This window comes from Cupressus sempervirens, chromosome 3 (assembly GCF_028749045.1).
Source record: "Cupressus sempervirens isolate cs-2001-9-10 chromosome 3, ASM2874904v1, whole genome shotgun sequence".
NCBI classification, from domain to species: Eukaryota; Viridiplantae; Streptophyta; class Pinopsida; order Cupressales; family Cupressaceae; genus Cupressus; species Cupressus sempervirens.
In genome coordinates, this window is record NC_143120.1 from 179,113,294 (window position 1) to 179,128,222 (window position 14,929).

Below are 14,929 nucleotides of genomic sequence, written 5' to 3' on the forward strand. Positions count from 1 at the left end.
CTTTTGTACCAAAAAATACACCTCCCCACTTAAAAGGAGAGGAAAAATAACATCTCTCAAAACTAGACAAGGCTCAAACAAGAAATAGGTAGAGCCCAAATAAGAAATATGTAGAATGCAAAGAAGAAATAGGTAGAAGATAGAGAGGGCTTCGATTTACTAATTTGGTTACATTATGTTTCCAACCATTGTGCAAACTACTAAATTTCAGCTACAAAAATAAGGGAGTGTGGGGAGGATAATCTAACCACTAATGGATCTAATATAACTTTAGCAACAATTACAAAAAAATTGTATTCAAAAAATTCTTCATTAAAAATTGCTTAAAATAAAAACTGATTTTTTCACAAACTTTAGTTTTCCATATTTTTGAAAAAACCTCCATTTTGTTACCTTTTGCCAAAAAGGCTCAACTCGCTAAAAATTTATTAGCCTAATAGATTTCATAAAATTAAATTATTAACAAATATGCAACTTAACTTTATCATATTATAAAAGACTTGATGAAATATGATTGGATCAAATTGTGCATTTTAATCACCTGTTAAAAAATGATTGGTACCTATAGTTTCCAAAGTATACAGCATGCACTAATAATATATTTGTAAAAGATGTATTGGCACTTTTCTTATTATAATAATAAAATTTACTAAATATAGAAATTTAATAATTAAGTTCAATATATAAATTATAAAGCAAATAAATAAGCTAAAAATACATTAAGTAAAAATTATATATAATAAAATTATATATAATAAAATTATGCAATTTGAATATTTTTTCTTTGAAAAATTTTTAATTTGATTTTGAATTTTTTTAATTATTTTAGTATATACAAAAATGATGATATCACTCTGAAAATTAGAATTTTTTCTCCAACAAAACCCTTGGAAACTTTTGTACCAAGCATCTCTTAAAACTGGACAAGATGCAAACAAGAAATAGTTAGAAGATGAAGAGGGCTTCAATCTACTAATTCGGTTACATTATATTTCCAACCATTTAAAGGGTTGAATCTACCAATTTGAAAAAAGTACAAACTAGTAATTTTCATGAGATCTTTTAAATTGCTAAAAATAGAATGGAGGAGTTCATCCTCAATTCCTTATGTGAAGTGTTTCTTGAAAGAGCCCAAAATAGAACTTATACAAAAGCACTAAGGTTGTGCCATAAAAATAAGGGAGTGTGGAGAGGATAATCTAACCATGAACATAGATAAGATGTGATTTATCTAATATAATTTATTAGATGGAATTATTAATGGATCTTTATTTTATTTATTTTTATATTTATAACAGATATTTTAAGAAATGTTATTAACAAAATTAGTAACTTTAATGTTTTTTATAAATATTTTGAATAAAAGAGAAAAATAAAACTATATTTTCTAATATATATTTTTTAAATTAGCTTCTAAACTTTAGTAACAATTACAAAAAATTGTATTCAAAAAATTCTTCATTAAAAATTGCTTAAAATAAAAATTGATTTTTTCACTTATCATTAAAAATACTATTCACAAACTTTAGTTCTTTATATATCTAAAAATTTCTCCATTCTTTACCTTTTGCAAAAAAGGGCAAAAAAGGGCTCATATCGCTAAAAAGTTATTAGCCTATTAGATTTTAGAAATTTAATTTTGTTAACAAATACACAACTTAACTTTATCAAATATAATATATGATATTAATAAGACTTATGAAATTTGATTGGATCAAATTGCACACTTCAATCATCTGTTAAAAAATGCTTATGTAAAAGATTGATTTACACTTTTCTTATTAAAATAATTAATAAAATATACCAAATATAGAAATTATATACTTAAGTTCAATATATAAATTTAAAGCAATTAAATAAGCTAAAAATACATTAAATCAAAATTGTAGACAACAAACATATGCAATTTGAATATGTTTTCTTTTAGAAATTTCAAATTTGATTTTGGTTTTTTAAAATTATTTTAGTATATATCTTAAATTAGTTTAATTTTTTACTTTTTAAATTAATATAGTTTTTATAATTATTTCAAGTTTCTTTATGTTTTTTTTGTGATAGGTAAAAGGTCATGAGGTCAAATATTATGTTTAGATTAAGAAAATCATCTCAATTGAGGAACAAAGATTAGAGATGTATAGATATCCTTGGTGTATCCTTTACATTAATATTTCAAAGAAATTTAACCAATTTTAGCACCTATTTTTTATTTTCAAATTTATAACTTTACTTTTGATATTTCCTTGCGAATATAAGCTGAAAATTAAACTTCATTATGATCAAATTGTTAGAATGAAAAGAAATATGTTTCATAACAAAAAATGAAATGTATCTCCTCTTAAATTTAATTTTAAAATAAAATAGTATATAAGGAAAAGTTTAGAATAACTGAAAATAAGTCATTTATTAACATTAAACTTCTATGTTATCAACTAAATTGATCAATCATACAACTTGCAGATAAACATATAAAACTTATTAACATGTTTATCTTGATAGTAAAAGTTCTAACCAATATTTGGAATAACTAAGCGGGCGAGGTTAATCAATTATCCTAGGTCTAGACATACAAATCAAACACTTAAAACTTCAACAAACTTAACCCAATAACTCACTGAATAAAATTGTTCGCAGGAATCCAACTTATTCATTCTATTTTAGTTATTTCTTCTATGTGTACCAAATTGCAAAAAATTGTCACGATCAACAATAGACTTAAACTTTAAAACAATAAGTAGCATACACACACAACAAACATCCACACAATGTTTGACATTGGGATTTAATGGGGAAACCCAATTTGAGAAAAACCACTAGTAATATGCTACCACTTTTTCACTCTTCTAAAGTGAGCTCTATTAGGAGCCAGCCCTGTTAAAGGTTACAAAACATATCGTTAGTTGTCACCCTATTAAAGGATTTAATCATATTTTAAGGAGTGGCCTTGTTACGAGTGACCGTATTCTCATCATCTCAAATCTTCTTGGCAACAATTTAAGAAATCCTTTAACTCACAAACTTGACATTCCTTCTTGCAAGTCTATTCACCACTTGTCTTCACAAGTTTCTAGTCCAACAACCATCTAAAACATACTAGACACCTCCTTAAATAGGTAGCCTTGGTCTTATTCTGCTTAATCAAAATCATGGGTGAACCCCCAATAGTGGGTTACACTTTTTAGTCTAAATTGACACTGAACTATGAATTTTTTTTTAAAACTTTCCTTTCAAATGCAAATTTTCATTTAACGGTTAGGAATTTGAAGATGAATTAAATTAGAGTTTTTTAGGATTTTATATCTAGATTCTAAATATATTTTTATAATTTATTTTTTGAATTGATTTTATTGAATTATTTTTTCTCCTATGAAGATTGGTATGTTATCAAAAACCTTATTTTGAAAGAGTGACACTGCTTTTGACACACATGATTTTTCTTCTAAAATAGATATCAATTTGATTCCTTCAAGTTTAGTTTGCTAACATCCATACCGAGCCCGTGGAGTTGGTCTGATGTCTTTGTTCATATTTTATTAGAGTTTAAAGTTGACATAACATTAATTTGGACATACGTGACTTTTGACACATGTAACTTATTCTATATTTACCCAATTTCAAATTTTCTTTTTTTGATTGAAAGAGGACTCAAATAAAAAGACTATAGCTATTTTCCATGAGCATCCAATATAGAGGTTTATTTTTATAATGAACCTCTATTCAATTCACGTAAAAAAATGTATACTTAAAAAAATCAAAATATAACAAATTCATAGTCATTAGAAAGCTTTTTTAGAGTACTTCTATCATGCAAAATGACATGTCTTTAGTGCTCCATTTGAACTAGGTAATTGAGCCTAGAAGCCATAAAACCACTAGAAATCTTCAAACATTTGGAGAAGACTTGCAATTAGCTAGTTCCAATAGAAACTTAGTTTCTATCAAAACTATACACATTAATTTCAATAGAAACAAAATCTTAAATTTTCTATCAAAACTAAAAAAGCAGGTTATGTGTGTGGTTAACTGACCTTAGGTAGTTTTGATAGAAACTAAGTTTCTATCGAAACTCTTGTCAGCCTCTAAAGGTTTCTTTTTATTTTATAAACATTATCATATAAATAATATTTGTGTTTAAATTTCAATTTTAACATTCAAATCCAATCAGATAATTCAAACAAGTCAATTGGAAGGGAGGAAATATTTTGCAACTTGTCTATTTTCAAATTTTGGAAGAATAATTTGTGACATGGGCAATAAAGATAAAAGAGCAAGTAAATATGCACAAAGAAGAAATCACGAACAAGAAGATGAAATTTTTCGAAAAACTTGAGTAGGATACTATATGAGGCAAGGTACACATGTGCAATCTTTTTTCCAGTGCATATTTTCATTTATCTTAGGGTTTATGATCAGATCCAAAACATTCAATGAATCTGCAACATCTTATTATTCTTCTTCTCTTCTGAACACTTCAAGAAACATCTCCTCAAATCTTAGTCTTTGATCACTCAACTAATCCTTTCCTTGCATAAATAATACAAATCATCAATCCTTATCATCAACATGTTTTTCTTATTCCAATATTTCAACTATGTCAGCTACAAATCGTGACTCATTCACAAACTATTATTTTTCTATCAATCGGTCATCAGTATGTCTTTTTGCTCAGTCTTCACTGGATCAATTGGTAATTTCTACATTGTCTTACTCAATCATCACTGTACAACTTGGATGATACTATCAATCGACAATCACTGTCACTTGGCCAATATAGATACTTGGCCAACACTGTTATGCTCGGTAATTCTTAAGTTCCTTAATCTTCTACTTCAACTCCTTTAGCGACCTTGCAACACTAATACTCAATCAAGCTTATCCTTTTGACTTTTTTCACCTTTAAACTTCATCCAACTATCTCCTACACTTAATGTATTGACTTGAACAACACATTATCTTGTCAAGTACTAACTTATCAAGTGCCAATTGTAATTCCATCACATTTGCATATCTTAACTCAATCTTTCACTAGGTCATCTCATGATCTCTTCTTTTCATATCCTCTTCATCAATCAATAGATATGACACTCTACACTATTAGTGATTGTCTATCTAGTAGGTTTGACATTTGTCTCACCAATAGGTTTGACATCAATGCCAATATAACAATTGTTCCAATCAAGTTTTCAACAATTATAGCTCCAACATTTTGCTCCAAGAACAAGTGTTTAACTTATACGTATCATATTAGCTTGTCTTATTATAATCTCTTCTCAATCTACTCCTTTGTTAGCAAGATTATTTTCTTCTCTATTATCTTCCCTATAAAAAAATTTTATGATTATGTCTTTGAATTTATCAACAATAGCTAGGAGATAATTTTTAATGTGTAATAAATTTATGTGTTCTATAAACTAATGAAAATATGTGTTACATAACTTTCTAGGTGTGTTGTAAAAGTATATAAATATTAAAAAAACAAAAACAAGTGTAGCAATTGAAAAACTATATATATGAAATATTTTTATGAATCATTAAACCTATCTAGATGAATTAGGAAGTTGTTGATACATATGCTCGGGATCCTCTTTATCTTTAATAATCTCCAACAACTTTTCATGCTCCTTGATATCTAACCTCCACTTTGGTTTGCTACATCCTTTTTTTGGCATAATGTCAAACTAATTCTTTATGGCTAAAACCAAGTGGTTGTAATGAAAAAAAATTGGCCAGCCATGTATTCAATAAATTGAACACCATTGTGGTCAATTTTCATTTGCTGATAATAGGTGGCTACAAAATAAAATTTATACTCCATTTAGCATTCTTAATAATATAGAAAATAAATAATTATTTACAATTAATCTATCACTCTCTAATTAGTTGTATACATCTCATAAGAGGATAATCTATACCTTCTATAAAAATTGAACCAGTTGGATATGACTATCATCATCTGTACATGGTTTAGTCAACTTGATTTTCACTTTTTTGTATCTAAGTAAATAATAATCCACACCTTCCACATTTTGAGGATTCGCATTCACAGAAAAGATGTCACCTACAAATGTACAAAAATAATGGATACTGTAAATAAATAAATAGGAAGAAAAATTAATATAAAAATGAAACATTTTTGTAGAAACTCACCTAGAACAACTAAATCATAAACATGTTCATAATCAAGTGAGTACATAGGATTGTGAATGTCTATGTCATTGTCATCTTCTTCATAAGGGGTACTTTTGATTATGTTTGTCCATGTCCATTCAGAGACATAGCCAGTCACAATATTCTCACATTGACACATTGCATTGTTTTGAATGTAGACATCACAAAAACATGATTTTTCTCTTACTTGAATTACTGAAGGTTTGTGTTTTCTGGTAGTCATCAGTTGATGCAATCTTCTAATTCCAAAAAAGGGTTGACAATTGTAAGGATTTGATCGATCAATATCTATAACGCATTAAATTGGCAAATATCTATGTCAATAATCAAAATATTAAAGTATTCATGTCAAAGACAAATGGAAAGCTTACCTTTCACTTCCCAAAAAAAATGTTTATTATATGATGTATCACAAGGAGAAAAATGAGATTTGCACCATTCAAAAACTTGATTTGCTTTGTCTATCTTTGCACCTGTATAAGAAAGAAATTTTTTATCAATTTTAACAAAAGATAAAAGAACTATCTAGTAGATGGTCATATATGTCAAATTTGATTAGTACACAACAATATTATACCTGAAAGTTCATCTTGGAAAAGTGCATACTTTACACATGCTCCTGCTCCATCATGCTCTCCTTTTCCATGACCACTTTCAAAAAAGTTCCAAAGAAACATTCCATCTCGCATGTTATGTTGCAAGCCAATTGAATGCTTCTACAAACTTAAATTGCCCTAGGAAAAAAATTAAAATAAATTTATGAGTAATCAAATCTATATATAACTAATTATTCAGTTAATTAAATTTGTGGATGAAATTTTAAAGTTTAATTTTCAAATACACATACCAATACAACCATCAGACCAAATCTAATGTTCTGAAGCATTTATCCCATGATTTGCGAGATCAACAAAAAACATTCCAAAATAATGAGCTACATAGCTCCTATCATGAACCCTATCATCACTAAGATAAAAATAGACCTCCTTGATGATAATGTGTTCATCTGGATCGATACTTTCTACCCCATCCACTTCAGCGTTATCACATAAAAAAGACTTGACAAATTGTGTTGTGCTTCTAGGAATTATCACATAGCTTAAGTGTTTCAATTCCTTTTCTAAAAGATTGCAAATAAAGATGAAACTCAACATGATTTTGACAACAAGAAGTTTCACGTACCTTATTTATGCATACAAAACATAGGCACAACCTCTCAAACATTCTTTGGCAAATTTTCACATTTGAAAATTCTTTTTTGAAAGCTTCAAATAATTCACTTTGTGTTGTGTCTACAACGTGTTTTGGATGTGCTATTTTCATAACTGTCTCTTCATCTTTGATCTGTATAGTGTCTCTTCTATTGGAAGAAACACGTGACTAGTTGGTCCAATATTCAACAACCTATCTTCTAACATCTTTAGAAATTCTATCCTTTTGAGGAAGTCAACAAATATTAACCTATTTCTTTTCAATGTTCTCATCAATAAAAGTTCTCCTTTTTATGTATCTTTGAATAGTTCATCTAGATAGATTGAGCATTTCAGAAATTGCTCAAACTTGGTTTTTTTGTGACAAGTCCTTTTTTGTAATCATAGTCATCAATGCTCTCCATGCAGCACTTAAATGAGCTACTCAACTTTTGTTCTCAATAGCATTTAATGCATCTCTAAACTATTGTTGCCTTCACATTATCTTCTGAACTTTTCTTATTTTTCACACCTAAAAAATCTAGGACAGGACTCATTTCTCTTTTCCTAAATAATCTGACAAATAATTATGCTTTACTAATCAGAGATTTATTTTCAAAAAATTTCTCCCACACATTTTTTAGATGTAGCTTAATTGTACTTTTAGGCATCATCTATTCAGATGATTCAATTTCTTTAAAAAGAGAGTTTCCATCCATCTCCACCAAATTTTCCAAATGTCCCACTACTTCCTAGAATTTCAACATGATCTTCTTCAACTTCAATCAACAGATCTTCAATTGGTGGCTCTATATTATGTTTTGTCCATCCTTTTTTTTGGTCATCTCTAACTCGATCATATATTGTTGTTCTTTTCACTTTATTCCCTATTGCACAAAAACCTAAATAGAGAGTTTGATATCATCTACATACAAAAGACTTCCAAATTCAATTACATAAACACTGGTAGATCATAGACAATTTAGAAAAACTTTCAACTTTAGAAGCGTATTATATTTGACTATCTATAACACTACAAAATCTTGAGACAAGTAGTTGCATTAAAGCATTGCTAAATTTAGATTTAATTTATTTATTAAATAAATTAAATAATTTAACTATTTAATAATTTTAATAGTTTTCATAATATTTTAAAACACCTAAATTCATTCTAATAATTTATTTAAATCAAATTAATTAATAAAATTTAAATAAATAATAAATTTAATTAATAGATTTCAATACAAAAATAACTTTAAAAATATAATTTCTAAATATTTCTTCAATAAAATTTCATGTAAAACTTTACTTTTTTACTATTGCAAATGCAATTATGAATTAAATATAATAATTTGAAAAAATAAAACTTTACCTTTAAAATTAAAAACCTATTTTATTGAATTAAATATAACAATTTAAAAATAAAACTTTATTTTTAAAACTAAAAAACCTATTTTATTGAATTAAATATAACAGTTTAAAAAATAAACTTTACATTTCAAGTAAAAAACCTATTTTATTGTTTAAAGGCGCTCAGGCATGTGACCTTGTGTGGACAAATTTTGGGTTGTATAGATCCGGTCTAGCCAGATTCAGTACGGTTAGATTGGATCTGGCTGAAACTGTCTGTGTCATTCGATGTGGCACTTTCTTTCATGTTTTTTGCAATTTTGAAGAACTTAACACTTCATAGGTCAATTTCATCATCAGAATTAGGGTTTCAAAAAAGATAAAAAATACCACTAGATAGATTTTGTAGTCAAAATTATGACTATATATATATATATATATATATATATATATATATATATATATATATATATATATATATATATATATATATATATTATAGGTGACACAACATCGATTACAATAATTACCAAATAATGCAAGTAGGTATTTCAACATTGAAGATGATGCACATTTGGAAAAATATAAAAATTAGTAGATGATAACAAAAAAATTAAAATGATTAATTTTTCTAGAGGAGAGAGAGTCCTCTTCAATAATATATAACTTTTGTGATGGTTAAGAAATATTTACTAGGGAAAAGATGGTGGCAACAAAAAATCATTAAATTATGAAACGTTCAATTTTAAACAACTATAACAAACAAAATATAAAATGTTTTTGAAAATTTATTTTTGATAGTTCTAGGTACATATGTCATCAACAACATACTTCAAATTTAGATGAAAATACATTTATTTGCAGTTATTTTTGTGGTGGGAATTATAACCCCTAATTTGCTCGATTTTTAACACTGTCAAAAAAGGTCATTGAAAATTATAAAAGTATATTACTTCTTCTTCTTTTTTTAATTTTAAAAAAATAACATAAACTTTATCCTTTTATACACATTTCATCAGTTCACACCAGCTAAAAATTCAAAATAGAAATATGACTTTTACATTGTTGAAGTTTAACACTTTTTTTGATGTTAGTCTTTTCCTTTGTAAAAGGGTGACATGTGTTTGTACTTTTACCCTATAGGGATTCTTGGTCATTCTTCCCAGTTGTACTCCTTCTCTCATTTTGGTCCACCATCTCCACCATCAGACTCGCTCTCCTTCTTCATGAGAGACTACTAAGGTGAAGTCAAGCCACTTGAACTTATGTGTTGTTCTTGAGACCAGTGTTGTAACTTCTACACATCCACCTCCTATTTAGATTACATCCATTGCACAGGATTACTCTTCAACATTATCTATTATTTTAGCTTTAGTCTTTGAGCCATCTACTGTAGTTGTTGAGGATATATCAGAGGACGCACATCTCCTCTCAGATGACAGATTCAACACAACTATTATCTCACCTTTATTGGGGATTCCATTTTAGGATTCTCATTCATTCTCCTTTGAGCATCAACTAGGACTTCTAGCTTCACCTTACATTCAGGGGTTTCACCCTCCTTGTCCACTACCTTTGTTTCTTTCAAATTGGAGCCACATTGGTATGTTCATCTACATAGGAGCTCTGCCATTTTGGGGGGCTATGGAGTCTCAAGCTTCTATCATGGGGGGTTTCATTTTACTTGTGGTCTTGAGAGAGTGTCTTGAGATATTTCATTTATGCACCCTTTTCTATCTCTTTTTGGAGTAGGGTTTTTCCCACTGGGTTTTCTCTATTTCTCTATTTCATAGAGATTTGGTTGTGATTGGGTACCTAATAAGACCTTATTGCCAGGACCCAAGTTTTCTTTCAGCATTGCATTGTAGTTTCCTTATTTTTTCTGCATTGTTTGTAGATGCATTGTTTCTCTTCTTAAGGGGGTGTTAGAGTAAAAAGTTATTTTAATTTATTAAATTAGCTTTACTCCCTTCTTAAAATTTCCCTTTATGCACTTGTATTTCCATTTCCTTCATAAGGATTGATCATTTGTAAATTTATGCATTTTGTTTTGCACAAGTAAATACAATCTTCTTGTTTATTGGGCAAACCCTTCTCTCTCTGCCTTTCTTACATCCTTGTTATAGGTCATTTGCATGCAGAATATCGAAGGATATATGGATTTGTTCATTATCAAATCCTACAACAACTAAATATAATAGTTTAATTAGATAGAATATTAAATTTAATAATTAATAATTATAAGAAAGTCATATTTTTGTGGTAATGATAATGATTAATATAACTTAATCAAAATTTTAGTATTTTTCATAATATATTAGATATAAAACATTTTAATATTAAAATTACAATTTTGAAAAAAAAAAAAAATTGAAATAAAAATTCTACCATATATATATATATATATATATAGTGAGTAGATCTTGGAATAAATAAGCAATAATCAAATTCAAGGAAATGAATAAAATATAAATATTTAGAACCTTAATGGGAGAGAATAAATATAGAATATATCTAAAAAGGATAAATGACCTAAAGATATATTCTATTTTTATCCGAGAATAATATATTGCAGAAAAGGATATGGGTAGTTTAATCTTTATGTTTTGCTTGTATTTGTCGTCAATTTTGCATAATTGTGATTTAATCTAATGAAATGAAAAATTGCAACTCTATTTTCTATAAATATTGGCAACAAAAGAAAATAATAATAATAATAATAAAAGTAGCTATAATTGTTAACAATAACAATGAGAAACAAAATCGAGAGAATGGTATACATGCATGCATGTAGTTGTCTCATGTATTTGTATATTATTTCATTTGATTTCGTACTTATGGTTATCCTAATGTAGTCTTTGTTATCTATGAGATTTACTCTTAATAAAACTTATGTATGTGATTCGATGCCATGGAACCCTTAAGAGATGTAACTATTAATATATTTGTTATGTATGAATGTGAGTTATTGCTTCCACTATGTTATCTCTTGTTGTTTTAAAAATTATTTTTTAAATTTTTACCAAACTTAGTGACATAATAGGTTAATTTCTTTTGGGCTCCCTAGCAAGGCATTACAATGTAAGTGATAAGCATAACAACTATGTATGATGTGTACCAATGAGATGATAAGAACACAAAGGTGTATCACACAACAAGAGGTGTGAGACAACATGTGCTCAAATAAAATGTAAACTCCTATGTGTCTACATGACAAGTAATATGAAAATGCAATATCCTACGTAAAATTAAATAAAGTATAAATAGTAATATTTAATTACACCAACAACTACTTATACTTGTTAGGGTCTATATAATGGCTAGTACCATGGTTTAAATTAGTGTTTTGATTAGGATTAGGATGTAGGGAAAAGAATTGGAATTATACTTAGGACTATGATTAGGGTCAAACTTTATATAATTAATATTAATAGAGTTATCATAAGGGTTATAATAAAGTTTAACTATTACAATTATGGCCAAGTGTATTGTTTATAGCATGTTTGTAATTATGGTTACCATTAGTGTTAGAATTTAGAGTTGAGGATAGGATACTTGAGTTTAGTTTATGTTAGGATTATAATTAGGAATTGAATGTGGGTTATGATCTTCTTTAAAAATAGAGTTTAATTTTTAGGCTTGGCTTAAGATTAGAAATAAGATCAGGTTAAGATTAGGGTTAATTTTATAGCTTGAGTTAAGGTTAGGATTGAGGTTGGATCTAGGAATATAGTTAGTTTAATGATTTTAGATAGAGTTCTAACTGCGAGTAGTTAGGATATTAGTTTAGATTTTTGCTAAGAATTGTAAGAGAAAATATCAACATTTTCCCCTAATTGAGCTTCAACATCTCTTCCACCAACCCATTGCACCTTAAGGAGGTATTCCTAGTTATAATTTTATAATATGAATATTATAAAATTATATGAATTGTAATGGAATTTGACATGTTACGTAAAAAAAATCATGAATATGACATGATTATATAAATGTACATTTTCAACTATTCATTTTAAATAAATAATAAAGAAATTTACAATAGACATTTGAAAATTTGATAATATTTAATTGGATAGGTTTATCAACTTCATATGTTTATCTATCTATTATTAGATAAATAAGTAAATTATGGCTAGGGTTTATATAATTAATAGTCTAATCTTTATTCTTGATATTTTGATTAGGATTGTGATTGGAATTATAGTTAGGAATTAGTTTATATCATCACTAGGATTACCATAAGAGTTAAGATCAAGATTGAGTATTACAATTATGGGGAGGTTTTTTGTAATTATGGTTTCAATTAGCATTAACATTTAGGGTTGATGATAGGGAAAGAGTTTAGTTTTACATCATGGTTAGGATTACACATAGAGTTTAACTTTAATGATTAGACTACGGTTAAGGTTAGAACTAAGATTAGGTTTAGATTACTGTTAGTTTTATAGTTGAAGTTAAGGTTAGGATTGAGGTTGGATCTAGGAATAGAACTATTTTAAGGTTTGAGATAGAGTTTTAATTATTATTTGGTTAGATTTATGTCATGGTTATTTTTATTCATTACAAGTTTGGGCAATGGTCTTGCGTAGAACTATGGTTAAATACTTCTAAAAGGACTCATAGTTAAAATTTATCCTAATGGTTAATATAATTCACAAAATAGTATGTCAATTTTAAAGCTCATTAGTTGCGTTAATAAATGCAAAATGCAAGAGAAAATACCAAGATTTCCCCCACTAAGCTTCAATATCTCTTGACCTTAGGGAGGCACTCCTAATTATAATTTTATAATATGAAAATTAATAGAACTCAGCCTATATATATATATATATATATATATATGACATGATTATATAGTTGTATATTTTCAACTATTTATTTAAAATAAAGAATAAATATTCACAATAGACATTTGAAAATTTATAATTCCTTTTAATATATTGAATGAGTAATGTAATCAATAAGTTTAAAATTGATTATTGTATAATTTTAATAATTAATAAAAAAATTATAATGTTTAGAACAAACCATTGTGTTTCTAATTCACTACTAGCTTTTTTATAGCCGGCCATATGATGTAAGAAAACAAGTTAAACAAACAAAAGAATTCTTATTGAAAAAATGACATGTATGAAAATTTATAAAACAAGAGCTACAATTAGTTATAATAGTTTAATTAGATAGAATATTAAATTTAATATTTTTCATAACATTTTATATATAAAACATTTTAATATTCAGATTATAATTTTGAAAAATAAAAAATTTTGAAATAAAAATTTTAACATATATATATATATATAAAACTTCAAAATAAAAATATTGAGCAGGTCTTGGAACAAATAAGCAATAATCAAATTCAAGGAAATGAATAAAATATAAATATTTAGAACCTTAATTTGAGAGAATAAAAATAGAATATATCTAAAAAGGGATAAATGACTTAAAGATATATTCTATTTTTATCCAAGAATAATATATTGTGGAAGAGGATATGGGTAGTTTAATCTTTATGTTTTGCTTGTATTTATCATCAATTTTCGATAATTGTGATTTAATCTAAGGAAATGCGAAATTGCAACTCTCTGTTCTATAAATATCGGCAACGGAAGGACAAAATATTAATAATAATAATAACCAAAAACAGCTGTAGTTGTTAACAATAACAATGAGAAGAAAGGAGAGAGAATGGCATGCATGCAAACACAGGAGAAGTTTAAAAATAAAAATAAAATCTAATTTAAGGAAGGGATGAAGGCAGAGAAATGTGCGACTTGCACTGTAACATGAGGAGGGTTAGTTCTAAAAATAGAGAATGAAAACGCAAAAGGAGGGACTAGGGGCTTATAAAAGGCGGGCTGGGGAGGTGAAGTAGAATAGCAATAGCAGTAGAAACATCAGCATCGAGAGCTGCAATTTATTGTTTATGTTTGTATGCAACAACATGAGAATGGCGTGGTTGAGAAATCTATGTTTGTGTGCACTTGCGGTGATGATAATGTCAGCGGGTGCAGTCGATGGGCGAGTTTTAATGAAGGAAGCGGGAGCATCAAGTGATGAAGGGGATTGGGATGATTATAGTAGTCAGGGTGCTGAGCAGCCTGACTGGGAGAAGATGATCAGCGACGTGTGCAGCAATGCCGTGCAGCCAGAGAGCTGCGTTTCATCGCTCTCCAATGCTCCGGATTTGTCTACTCAGCTCTCTCTCACCGCACTTGATTTGG